The sequence below is a fragment of the Microcaecilia unicolor genome, chromosome 2 (genome assembly GCF_901765095.1).
Source record: "Microcaecilia unicolor chromosome 2, aMicUni1.1, whole genome shotgun sequence".
Classification (NCBI taxonomy): Eukaryota; Metazoa; Chordata; class Amphibia; order Gymnophiona; family Siphonopidae; genus Microcaecilia; species Microcaecilia unicolor.
In genome coordinates, this window is record NC_044032.1 from 179,475,470 (window position 1) to 179,490,350 (window position 14,881).

The window sequence follows — 14,881 nt, forward strand, 5'->3', positions numbered from 1 at the left end:
TAGGCGTTTGCGTTCGATTATGCCCCTCTATGCGACTTAGTAAAAGGACCCCTAAGTAAATAACTTCTATTCAAAGAGCGGGCAGTGGTACTCCTCCAGCTGGCTACTGAAGAACTGGCACCTTCACTGGGAAATGCTTTCTCACTGTACTTAAGAATGGAAGTCCTGGTTCTTCTGACAGGCATTTGAGGAATGATTCATGGTCAGTGCATCGTGATAATCAGGTCTGTTTGTGGGGAGTGTGCCATGCTTTCATTATAGTTTGTATTTATGCAGTTTGAATTGTCAAAGGGCAATAAAGTAGTTATATTTATTATTTTTGGATCATTCTTCATGTGATTTGGTTCCTAACCAAGGATATAAGAATTATGGGAGTATCACTGTAACATGTAAGCAGTTCCAAGTACAGTGTTTTTTTTTTTTGCAAAATTAGTAGTGTCAAGCCCAGTATGTTTAAAATGTCCAAATATTTGGTGAATCCATTATAGCTCCCAGATCAATTACAATTCCCACTGCATCTTCTTGTGACTCTGGGTAAGTCATGTTGAGACATTTTTTGCTTAAGCAGTAACAAACGGCAAGCAGAGCTTAAAAGGTCTTAGTGCAAGACACATTCAGGTGTCTGCAGTAAGTTTGAAATTTGCATAGACAAGCTGCACAAAAAAAAATTTTTTTACATTTTTTCTGTCGAGGAACGTGTTGGGAGGTGGAATTTTTAAAAAGGGTTCCAGGGCTGATGCAGGAAATTACAGACCGGTAAGCCTAATGTCAATGCTGGGTAAAATAGTGGAAACTATTATAAAGAATAAAATTACAGAACACATAGATAAACATGGTTTAATGGGACAGAGTCAGCATGGTTTCAGCAAAAGGAAGTCTTGCCTCACCAATTTGCTTCATTTCTTTGATATAAATATGGATAAAGGTGAGCCGGTTGATGTAGTGTATCTAGATTTGCAGAAAGCTTTTGATGAAGTTCTTCATGAGAGACTCCTGAGAAAATTAAAGAGTCACAGTGTAGGAGGCAATGTTCTGGTGTGGATTAGGAATTGGGTTATTGGACAGATAACAGAGGGTAGGGTTAAATGGCCATTTCTTTCAATGGAGGAGGGTGAATAGTGGAGTGATGCAGGGATCTGTTCTGGGACCGGTGCTGTTTAGCATATTTATAAATGATCTGAAAATAGGAATAATGAGTGAGGTGATTAAATTTGCAGATGACACAAAACTATTGAAGGTTGTTCAATAGTTTTGTGTCATCTGCAAATTTTAAGGTTGTTAAAACACATGCGGACTGTGAAATATTGCAGGAAGACCTTAGGAAATTTGAAGCCTGAGCATACAAATGACAGATGAAATTTAATGTGGAAAAAGGCAAAGTGATGCACATTGGGAAGAATAATCCAAATCATAGTTACCTGATGCTATGGTCCACCTTGGGGGTCAGCACTCAAGAAAAAGATCTAGGTGTCATTGTAGACAATGGGGGAGATTCTATATATGGTGCCTAAAAAATTGGCGCTGAAATTGGTGCCTAGATTTAGGAGCTGATAATAGCATACACTTAGTTGATATTTCAGCACCTAAATCTATGCGCATCCATTTATACCAACGAAAACATGGTGTAAATCCCAGTGTATAGATTTAGATGCACTAGGCCATGTGGAGGGGCTTAATTGAACGTGAACGCCCATCTCCATGGGCGTCTATGTCCGAAAACGGGTATGTGAAGAGGTGTCCATCTTTCATTTCGAAAATATGGTTTGGACGGACCAAATGCCATGGATTTGATCCCTTCTGAGATGGGCGTTTATTTTTTTAGCGATAATGGAAACTAAAAACGCCCAGCTCAGAAATGTCCCAATCCAAGCCATTTGGTCATGGGAGGGACAAATGTACAACACTACCATAGCTCTTAGGGGTGAAGGGGGCAACTACATGTGGGTATAATGGGTTTTAGAGGCCTCCCATTTACCACCACAAGTGTTATGGGTGGGGGGGGGGGGGATGGGCCTGGGTCTGCCTGCCTGAAGTGCACTGCAATACCCACTAAAAGTGCTCCAGGGACAGGACTTGTTGCTGCTGTATAACCTTGGTACAGCAGTTCACACCTGAAGACTAATCTCGCTGAAAACGTCCTTTATTTGAATAAGCACCTTTACTCACAGTTAACTGCAGATCAGAGGTTGTGCCCCACTGGCAATGAGTCTCGCTGGTACTGAGATTAGCAGTAGGTCCGAGCTGGCAGAATGGTGTACAATGCCCTCTTTCAGCAACATTCAAGGTAAGAACTAAGTGCTGTAACGTGGCTAACACATGAAAGGGATCTAAAAGTGTCTTACACAAATGGCCACTACCTCATGGACTACCGGAAGCAAAACAGGGCATACTCCGACCCAGTAAGCAGAGAGAAAAGCACCATGGGAGTAGAGCCTACCAACTACCAACATTGTGAGCATTTAACACAAGCTAGTGGAATCAAGGAGCCCAATACCCTACACCCACCACAATGCATTGCTGATGTGACTCTGCAGTGCCCTTAACAGAAAAGGTGTCACACTCACCTTACATTGACATCAGAACCAGGGAAAGGCTGTCAGAGGATAGAACACATTCTGCTGTCATGGAGGTGGGTACGGCATTTGAGGCTGGCATACAGGCTGGAAAAAAAAGTTTTTAAAGTGCATTTATTTTGGTGGGAGGGGGTTAGTGACTACTGGGGGAGTCAGGGGAGGTCATCCCCATTTCCCTCCGGTGGTTATCTGGTCAGTTGGGGCACTTTTTTGGGACTTGGACCTGAAAAAAAAGGGTCCAAATAAAGTGGACCAAATTCTCGTCAAAAACGCCCTTCTTGTTTCGATTATCAGCTAAAGACGCCCATCTCTCCTCGGCTGATAACCACGCCCCAGTTCCGCTTTCGTCACGCCTCCGACATGCCCCCGTGATCTTTGTTCGTCTCCGTGATGGACTGGAGTTGAGGACACCAAAAATCGGGTTTTGATTATACTGATTTGGGCGCCCACGGGAAACGGACGCCCATCTCCCGATTTGGGTCGCAATATGGGCATCTTTCTCTTTCGAAAATAAGCTGGATAGTATAACTAGGTATGGAAATTTTAGAATGCCCACAAAATGGCCATTTCCCCACCCATATGCACACCCCTTTTTGCCTGCGCACATTGGAGGTTCGGCGCACATCTTTACAGAATACCCTTAGCAAGTTGTGCGCCTGAATTCTAATCAGTGCCAATTAGTGCTCATTATTGCTTGTTAACTGCTGTTATCAGTGCTCATTAGCATGTTAAGCTTGTTAAATTACGCACATTGTTATAGAATCCGCGCCGATTTCGGTGTGGATCTCTAGGCGTGCTATATAGAATCCAGGAGAATACGCTGAAATCTTCTGCTCAATGTGCAGCGGCAGCAAAAAAAGCAAACAAGATATTAGGAATTATTAAGAAAGAGATGGTAAAGAAGACAGAGAATGCCTCTGTATCTCTCCATGGTGCAACCTTACATTGACAATTGAGTTCTGGTCACTGTATCTGAAAAAAGATATAGCAGAATTAGAAAAGGTTCAAAGAAGAGCGACCAAAATAATCAAGGGGATGGAACTCCTCTCATATGAGGAAAGGCTAAAGAGGTTAGGGCTCTTCAGGTTGGAAAAGAGACAGCTGAGGGGAGATGTGATTGAGGTCTACAAAATCCTGAATGGTGTAGAATGAGTAGAAGTGAATCGAGTTTTCAATCTTTCAAAGATTACAAAGACTAGGGGAAACTCAGGGGTCATTTTACTAAGGTGTGCTGAAAAATGGCCTGCGGTAGTATAGACGCGTGTTTTGGGTGCGCGCAGAATCATTTTATAGCACACCTGTAAAAAATGCCTTTTTAAAATTTTTGCTGAAAATTGCCATGCATCCATTTTGGGTCTGAGACCTTACCACCAGCCATTGACCTGGTGGTAAAGTCTCTCGTGGTAAGCGGGCGACAATGACCTACGCATGTCAAATGCCACTTGATGTGCGTAGCTGACACACGTCAGAAAATAGAAAATATTTTTTGGATGCTTGTAGCGGACGCGCTCCAAATATGAAATTACCAGAAGGGCCACGTGGTAGCCGGGTGGTAACTCAGAATTGGCATCGTTGGGCGCACGTAGATGCTTATGCGGCTTAGTAAAAGGGCCCCACAATGAAATTACATGGAAATACTTTTAAAACAAATAGGAGAAAAGTTTTTTTCACTTAACAAAAAGCTATGCTCTGGAACTCATTGTTGGAGGATATAGTAACAGCAATGAGTGTACCTGGTTTTAAAAAAGGATTGAACAAGTTCCTGTAAGAAAAGTCCATAGTCTGCTATTGAGACAGACAAAGGGAAGCCACTGCTTGCCGCAGGATTGGTAGCATGGAATCTTGCTACTGTTTCTTCCGGGTACTTGTGACCTATATTGGCCACTGTTGGAAACAGGATACTGGGCTAGATGGACTATAGGTCTGACCTAGTATGGCTATTCTTATGATCTTATTTCTGTGGTAATCAGTTAGCACATCTACATTACTATGCGCTAACTGATTAGTGCAGAATTAGTGCATGAGCCTTTACCGCCTACAAAATGGGTGGCTGTAAGTGCTCATGTGCTAATTTTTGTTAATGGCTGCGTGCTAATGGAATTAATCTCAATATCACAGTGAAACTTGTAGAAAATCTCTTCCGTTCGAACAACTAATCAAATGTCGGATTTCTATCACTGTCCGTGTAGTTCACTATGTAGTAGGAGGAAAAGCCTCAAGCTGATGATGGGACACTCCTTTGTCAATCTACGTTGACTATTAGGGAGGTTTTTTTAGCCTATGATGAGTACGTGGGTCTCCCTAATAGTCAACGTAGATTGACAAAGGAGTGTCCCATCATCAGCTTGAGGCTTTTCCTCCTACTACATAGTGAACCACACGGACAGTGATAAAAATCCGACATTTGATTAGTTGCATGCTAATGGAAACATTAGCACTGCAGAACACTACACTATTGCATATCGGTAGTAGTGTAGAATGTTTTAATGCACATATAAGTCACAATGCCTGACGTGTGGCCATGTTTCGCCCTAGAAGGCTGCGTCAGGGGCAACTGTTGACCAGACATAAAATAATTAGTAAATCAATAGAAAAATATAAAGCAAATAAATAATGCAATGACAATAAATAATAATACATAAATAATAAATAAACTTATTCCAAGCCATTTAAATTAGTAATGATAAAAGCCATGAATTCCAACATGCATATTATCTACCAAGAAAAACAAATAAAGTCATACAGAATGTCATGATAGTGAATGAAGGCCACTCTCTATTTATGGGAGTGGTATTGTGTGATTGAGATGTGAGTGACATGTTTATGAGATGATGATTGTACAATGTGCTCAGTGTGTCTAACTCACATGGAATATGAAAAAATGAGAAATGGCACATACCCAGAGGAAAAAGAGCAAAACTTGCTTCCCTCTAGTGTAACATAAAAGGCATTAATTAGGTGATCTACAGTTTCATCCTTGATTTTCCACAACTGACATTTGCTATTGTCTGAAAAACATTTGATTTTGGTTTTGAAGTTTTTTGTTTGCAAGGTCTGCTCTTGAATTGCCATGATTGTTGCTTCGGTTTCTTTTTAAGTGTTCCAATATTCAGCCATTGTTGTGTCAGATTCTAATCTGCTTTTCCTTCAATATCATGCAAATATTGACCATGAAGTAGTTCATGGTCAATACAAGTAGTTGTATTTTTTTTTCCATGTGTTGAAAATTATTTCTTTTTTTATTCTACTTGTCCTCAGGAATTGTTCCTTAAACACTCTTGTAAGCAGCACCTCTTTATTTTTCTGTATGTAATCATTCAGACTGTGTTTTTCTTCCATGGTTTGCTTTATTTGTGATAGCTCCTGTCTTCTCTATTTCTAGATAAATATAATCTGTCAGTGTCATTTCTTGGATGAAGTACATAATTTAAGGTCCAAAATTATTATTATTAAATGCAGATTCTTGTGGTATAGCAGTGGTCTGTGTTTGCTGGAAGAGTCCACATTGCTGGTTGTCAAAGAAATGTGTGAGGCCCACGCCATTTGGTCTGGGCATAGGCTAGCTTGGTCATTATGCTGACTAGGCAGCCAGCTAGGGGTTCAGCTATGAGTGTGAGTGTGTATGTGTGTGTGGGGGGGGGGGGGGGGGGGGGGGTTAACAGAAAAGATCAGCAGCAGTCAAAAAAAGCAATAGTTCCTGACAGCTACACAGTTTGAAAAAACCATTAGCAAACACCGTCTGAATGAACTATTAGCATACACTTTTACCTGCTGCAAGGCTGGGTATATTTCAAATAGCTTATTTACCCTGGAGTGGTCTCATGGGCCCTGATGCTCAAAACTCCAGGGTCAAAACAGCAGAAAAAACAACTTCCTAATGCTCAATGCTAATAATATGCTGTTAGCGTTGAGCATTAGGAAGTTAAGGGGGAGGATTGTGCCTGGGCATAAGCACAAGAACTGTGCATAAGCAAAGCTCTTGTGCTCATGCCCAGTCAAACTGGGGAGAAGGGAGCTCTGCATGCCCAGAGGGGAGACTATCTATTATGCAAACCAGGATAATTTGTGCCACCAAAACATATATCTATGGTGGATATTTATATGTTAGTATTTGTATTTTATCTATATATTAAGGAGCACCCTCAGATATTCCCACTGTCATAACTCACAGATAAATCGCTGTGGTTTTTTGTGGTACAGCATCTCATTCATCGGGTTGTTCCTTATTTTAATTTGTTATATCCCAATTCAAGTGCCGTTAATCTGGTGCAACACAATACCAAATTTTTAATTACTTTAAAATAACTTTGTGTATGTGTGCCCGATACCTCATAAAACTACTGGCTAATAATCTCAGCTGTACCACCATGTAGAAACTATTATAAGATATGACCAATCACTTAAATTTAGTTTCAATCATCATTTACTAGTTGAGATTTTTATGACAAGATGGACATTGTATTGACACATGCTGAATTTGAGTGGAAAGTTGTAGTTGTTGGAGTTTAAAGTATATGTATCTTGATCTGGTTAGAGAGGTGGAAGCAAATAATTGTATTTGATCAGTTGGGGATGAAGAACTAAAAGTTTTCTAATTACTACTTCATAGTGACATCACAAAGGAGGAGTTCCAGGATGTGGCCTCAAACAGGCGCCTTTAAAAGCCACACAGGTGGAATGTTTGAATGACTGCAGTGGGTATTGATCATTTGCTGTGAACTGACTCGCCTTAACCCTAGTCCCTGAAGAAAGAAGAGCGAAACCCGCGGCGTCGGGCGGCTTCAGGGGAAGGCGGAGGACAAAAGTGGATTATGTTGATGCAGTCGGGGCACTAATCCAATACAGGATTCAGATAAGTGATTGGTTATATCTTATAATAGTTTCTACATGGTGGTACAGCTGAGATTATTAGCCCTTCTGAATAGGTGAGTCTTTAATGATAGTCTTGGGGGTCATCTGCTCAGCAAGTGATAAGCGTATAGGAGCATGTCCTACCCGGTTTTCCCCCACTGAATATCAGCCCTATAGTTGGCCTCAAAAGTGTGTATGTTGTGAGATCAGCACCATCACACATATCCAAACCCCAGTGAGTCCACACTTCTTCTGCATGCGTAGGTTTTTAAAATGGAGACTTATTCAGAAGAGCTTCAAATTCAGGTCACACTAATGGTGAATTTGGTTTTATATTCTGATAGAAGCTCTCTCAAAAATGTTGCTTCCATCATAGATAATCAGCCTTCTATGATAATAAAATAAGAATGTGTCCGGATGATGCTAAAAATACACGGGGTTGAAGGAAGCAGATTTTGCTTCTATGACCTGCTGTGCTTCAACCTGAAGAGTTATTCTGGTTAAATTTCATAATATAAAATGTGTATTTTACGATGCAACACAGCTATCTAATTGTCATCTGTCTCAGAGGCCACCTGTTACTACTTCTCCTGCTGTAAGCTAGCCAGATTTGTACGCTATTAAGATAATGAACATCTATTGCTTCAGTTTTCTGTTTAATTGGGGAATTTACATTTCTCTTTGTATTGTAAAAATGTACTTCTTCTGTAATCATGAACTATTTAACACACTGTCATATGAATATTTCTTTTTAAGAAATGTTTCTTTAGCAGTTGTTTTTGTTTGATAACATGACCAATAATTTGTTTGGCTCATAATTGAAATAACTATAGAGAATGAACTAACATGAATGTTAATGGTTTTACAAGCTGTCAAATACATGTGCACTCCTATAGGTCCTTATACATATTTTATATAATATTTGGGAAATGTGAACATCCTGACCTAAATGTCTGATTTCCCATGTAAAATCCCTATAAAAATGGAACTTTAGATATTCTAGTTTCAATTGATTTGTTTTATTAAATTAATAAACAAACCCCTTCTAATCAGTGTATTCCATATGTACACATTTGACTTTTTCTATTGACTCAATCAGCTGAAAATTCCCCTTTTTTCCCACTTGGAATATACAGGAAAGAACTGTGACAATCTGGAACCATTCTTCCAAATTTCTGGATTGTATATAGACATTCTGTTCTTTCCAGAAGTTTGACTCACAGTTCTTGACAAAATAATAACTTCTGTCCTTGTCCCCAGAGGGCTTACAGTCTAAGGGGCCTTTTTACTAAGTTGTGTTAAGCAGCTAGTGCAGATTTTACCATGGGTTAGATGTTAGCAGAGACCCATGCTAACAGCTACTGTGCATAACATTGAGATTTGCACATCGTCATTCATTTTCCCTTCCTTCACCTAACTTCAACAAATGTTGGCATCCCCAGAGCGGTTTTGAACAATTCGGAGCCATTTGGTAATGAAACTAGCTCCGTACCTTATCCCCAATTACTCCCCTTCAGTCCATGTGACTCATGGTACCATCAAGCCACAGTTCACTCATGGTGGTTCCGCCCACAAGTTACTCTTTTATTAAACATCTTTTAACCAAACATCAACTTCACTGCATCTGGAGCCTCTTTCTCTTCTCAAATCCCACCGACTACAAGCTGCGACTGACTTCCCCCCACCCCCAAACTCCAGACAAGAAAATTCAACTTCATCAAAATACTAACCCCACCCCAACCCACTACCACTCCTAACACCAGACAAAACTTAACAAACGAAGACAACAGACATATAAGACCAATAGAGTGGGTAGGGATGGGCAAAGGTTCCTAACCACCCCAGCCACCCACACCTGCTGCAGCCCACCCAAAGATTAACAAAAAACTGCCAAAACCTTTCAGCTTTCCCCAAGCCATCTTCATACCAACCACCAATCAAACACCATTCATAATCCTCCAATCTGCTTCTTTCTAGTTGCTATCCTACTATAATGTATCATTAACCCTTTCAACCCTTCCTTCCTATTTCTCCTTTCTTACCCACCCCTCCCTCCCCACCTTTCCATATCTATTATCCATTCATTCCTTCCTCTGGCTCAGTCAATGTTATAGACCCTCACAGTGAAAACTGTGGGGTCCCCTTATAACCAGTCAGCATGGTAAAAAAAAAAGAAGCTCTAGTTGCTTAACACAGGAAAAGGTGGTTCGTATGAGAGATGCAGAGCAGAGGAATGGGCAGATGTGATAACTAGTATATATTATTGATCTGTACATTACCTGTTGATAGCATGGCTTTTGAGGTGGGAAAGATGAAAGGTTGTAGGTAGATGGAGTAAAAAGAGGGAAATTAAAGACTAGATACAAAAAATTAATTAAATCTGAATAGAGAGGCAAAAAAAAAATACATGGAAGAAAGCTGAAAGAAAAAAGAGGAGAGAAAAATGACAAATGGACTGAAAACCCTGGCAAGAGAGTTAAGAGAAGATAAAGGAAAGCAGAAACTAGCAACTGAGACCAACACAACTAGAAAAAGAAGATTGCCAGACATCAAAGGTAGAAAAAATTGTATTTTAATTTAGGATAAAGTAATGTTGAAGTTGTGTTAATAAAGGTTGATAAATACAAATAAAACACAAAATGGAAAATAAAGTGATATCTTTATATTTGACTAATTTTAATACATTTTTGACCAGCTTTCAGAAGCCAACACTTCCTTCCTCAGGTCAGGAGAGGATACCATAACAGCAGTATACTGTCCTGACCTGAAGCAGGAGGTTTTGGCATCTGAAAGCTAATCAAAAAATATATTAGGTTAGTCCAATAAAAAGGTATCATCTTATATTCCATTTCCAAGTGACTGAACTGAGCATATGCGGGAGTGCTGGCATCACCATCTTCCGAACTGCTCAAATAGCACTGTAAGGGGGCAGAACCCATGTGGTAGAGTGGGTGGGGCCAAGGCAGAGTGGGCGGGGCTAGGGCATATACTAAAATCTCTCTCTCAAAAATTGGGCCACCTTGGCAGCTCTGACTCTGATTGCTAAATACAAAAGCAGATGTTGGGTATGCACCTGCCTTTTACCACACAGGCTTGGCACTTACTGCATGCTAATTTTTGCACCAAGCACATGGTCAGTACAAACACATCACATTTTACTGAAAGGGCTCTTGCTTGTACCCGAGGCAATGGAGAGGTTAGTGACTTGCCCAAGATCACAAGAAGCAAGAGATTCTCAGCCAGTCGCTGTAACCACTAGGCTACTTCTCCATTCTTAGCTCTTGGTACTCTGCAATTCCAATAACTTTTATACTGTATCATTTTCCCTATTTTTATTTAATCCTTCAAAATAAATTGTTGAAACAAAATTCCATTTTTGGCTTCTTCAGATGAATGGAAAAGCTTGCTTATGTTCCAAGTATTGAAATTTGCCAAGTTTTATCATCCAGAATCTCATGCTCTTTAAGGGACCTTGCACATAATCTCATCTGTAGAGTTGGCTGGAAGAAGAAGAAAAATAATTTCAGGTAGAACTCAAGCCAAATAATGATTCATTATTCAAATTTTCTAACCACTCATCCAAAACTCAATTCAGCATGGTGTGTACAATAAAATAAAATAAAAGATATCCAGTAACAATCCAATCATCAAATCATAAACAAATAAATCAAATGAAATAAATAGTGAGCTGTAAAATCGAGCAGTAAAGAAAAAAAACTGAAGACAATATACCAAGTTTTACAGTATATGCGTTAATGAAAGATAACTAAGGAGGTCATTTTAGAAAGATTAAGAATAATTTACTTATGTAATAAACTACTTGGCATGTGTAAATGGACATACTTGTGTAAGCAGTGTTTTAAAAAAACAGCTACTTATACATTTATATCCATAGCATGCTGATTTTAAAGGGCATTTTCTGTGCATGGTCTAGGTGAACTTATAAAATCTGTGTACTTCCCATTTTACAAGAGGAATATACATATATTTTGAGAAGTTTCCCTGTCAGCATTTACAGGTTCTATGAATCATGCATAAGTGTGAGCTGACTGCTCATTTGATTCTGGGGGCTTGAGGGACGAGAGGGGACAATTGTGTATTCATTTCCCTTGCGTTACATACCACTTCAAAAAGCCAAACATTTACAGCACCATTTTAGATCATTTTGTGTATGGGTGAATATCGATGTGGAAATGAAAAAGTGCAGAAAATGTGACATGTTTTATAAAGTAGGTTTGCAAGTTTGGTTACCATCTATAATTGACAGATCCCCTCCCCTGGTGAAAGATGTTTAGGTGAAATATAGGCTATCCACCTACATTATGGAACAAGCTACCCATTAGAATTAGAAATGTCACCAATTCCAAAGAGTTCAAAACAGAGCTTAAAATGCTACAGTTTCTGCATGCCTACAGCAGGGGAGATGCCTGGGAATCCGTCATTAAATGTACGGTTAATGTAAGTCACATTGAGCCTGCAAAAGGTGGGAAAATGTGGGGTACAAATGTAACAAATAATAATAATAATGATGTGAGCTACACAGAATTGCATTCTGTTCGAGCACATTCTTGTTACTTTCCTACATTGTTTGTTTGTATATTGTATTGTTTCTTTTGTTTTATTGTGAATGTTATTATTGTAATCCACTTAGAACGGTGGACAATGTGGAAGATAAGTTTTATATTAAATAAATAAGGGGTCCTTTTACAAAGGCGCTTGAAAAATGGCTTGCGGTAGTGTAGGCATAGGTTTTGGGCGCGGTCTGATTCATTTTTTAGTGTGCCTGTAAATAATGTCCTCTTTTTTTTTGCCGAAAATGGACATGTGGCAAAATCAAAATTGCTGCGCGTCTATTTTGGGTCTGAGACCTTACCGCCAGCCATAGACCTAAAGAATCTGGGCGGCAATGACCTGCGCGCATCAAATGCCACTTGGCACGCATCCATTACGCATGCCAGAAAATAAAAAATACTTTTCAGACGCACGTAGTGGATGCATGCTGCAATTGAAATTACCGCAAGGGCTACATGGTAAATGGGCGGTAACTCCAATTTGGCGCACGTGTAGGTGCCTACGCAGCATAGTAAAAGGAGCCCTAAATAAATAAAGGGAAGAGCTATTTTTGTACCTTTAGCCCTGGATTTTATATATGGTGCCTCGACTTGTGTACGCAAAAGAACCACAGAAGTGGAGAGAATACCAAAGTCCCACATGCAAAACACAACCAGACAAGGAGTGGGAACAGATTCAGGCTCTTCAAAACAGACCAAGGACTCTTGATATGAAGTTAAAAACTTTTATTTGATGATGACTCAACACGGTACCATGCTTCAGCACATGCATGCCTGCTTCAGGTGTCTGTACAGGTCTAAATACAGTATAAAAAACAATATAAAAATGTGTAATAAAAGACATGAAATGGTGGTGTAAAGGAATGTAACATAAATTCATAGAGAATGAATAATAGACTAAAAAGTTAAATAAAGTGACTTGTTTTATAAAAGACAAGTAAAAGTCATAACTTCTTTATAAATGCTTAAAGCAAATGAGACAAATATCATCTGAAATTGACTGTATGTAAAAGAGATAATGAATTTATAAAGAGAGATATCTTATAAATCACGTGTCAAAGTAAGTGGCAAAATCAAGAATTGTACAGGTTAAAACGTTGTTAAATAAACTAAACTTTGTGGAAATATTTGACAATCGCAAATGTTTTTGGCAATATATCTTTAAAATATAAGATTAAAATATTATAAATGGACAGAATATGTTATATGATAAATGTGGAACAAAAAAGACACCAATAAAAAACATGAGCCACTCTAAATGTGTGCTAAACAAGGCATATGAAACATGTGCGAATAGATATTGAAACCACAGCTGTGAACATAAGCCGCGCTAAAAGTATGCTTATTAGGGCACCCAACGTATAATTAAACTCTGGAATTCGTTGCCGGAGAAAGTGGTGAAGGCGGTTAGCTTAGCAGAGTTTAAAAAGGGGTTGAACGGTTTCCTAAAGGACAAGTCCATAAACCGCTACTAAATGGACTTGGGAAAAATCCACAATTCCAGGAATAACATGTATAGAATGTTTGTACGTTTGGGAAGCTTGCCAGGTGCCCTTGGCCTGGATTGGCCGCTGTCGTGGACAGGATGCTGTGCTCGATGGACCCTTGGTCTTTTCCCAGTATGGCATTACTTACGTACTTATGAGATGAATGTGAATGAATACTAAAAGCCAAGATTCCACAGGATGAACTGCTAGTGATTGTGGAAAGACTGTTGGGTACTCGATCAAGACCTCATGAGGTTCCCACGAAGTTTATATTGAAACTTACTAAACTGGCACTATGTAACAATTTTTTCAAGTTCCGCAATAAACTGTATTTGCAAAAATCAGGTGTGGCTGTGGAAGCCACGTTTGTTCCTACTTTAGCAAACATTTTTATGGCGACATATGAAGATGATTGGTTAGCTGATTCTCCGTTCCACTCTTAGATCTTTATGTGGAAGAGATATATAGATGACGTCTTCATGATGTGGCTGGGAAATGAGCAAGAACTGGAAGAGTTTTATATCTGGCTCAACCATCGTCATCTGGAGATACAGTTCACAATAACCAGCTCAAGGGCTTGTACACATTTTTTGGATGTGGCTGTAGAATTACAGTACCCATGATGTATTGTAAGCCACATTGAGCCTGCAAGAGGTGGGATAATGTGGGATACAATGCAATAAATAAATAAATAAATTATGTGACCAGACGTTTATCACTAGAGTGTAAACGAAAACTACAGATAGAACATCATTTTGGAGTACAACAGCTGCCACCCCCATAGGTTGCGTGATAGTCTACCTTTTTCTTAATTCCTCCGGTTTCAGCGGATATGTTCTGATGATGTTGATTTTGCTCGTTCCTCTGAATTATTTATAACAGGATGACGCAAAGGAACTATCTGATAACACCTTGAAACGGGCATTCCGCCGAGCAAAATACATAACAGAGAATTATTGTTACAGACTAGAACTAGAGAAAAGGAGAATGATATGATTACCTATATCATGAGGTACGTGTCAGGGGGTGAAGCAGTTGCAAGGATAATTCGGCAGCACTGGGATATAATTAAGACTCATCCCATTTTGCACAGTGTGATCTGCGCACTGCGTTTTTGAGAGGGAAAAACCTTAAAGAGTTGCTCAGCCCAGCTGAATTAGTAGAACAAGGCAACGAAGTCCAAGGGAACCCATAGGACGTTTAAAGTGCAATAAGAAAAGCTGCAAGACATGTGAGATTACAGTAGAAACACAATTTTTTGTACACGAAGGTAAGCGATACAATTTGAAACATCATACTACTTGTCGGACATGTGGTGTTATCTATTACATAATATGTCCCTGCAGGAAAGTGTATATAGGCAAGACAAGCAGGTCCCTACATGAACGAATGATAGAAC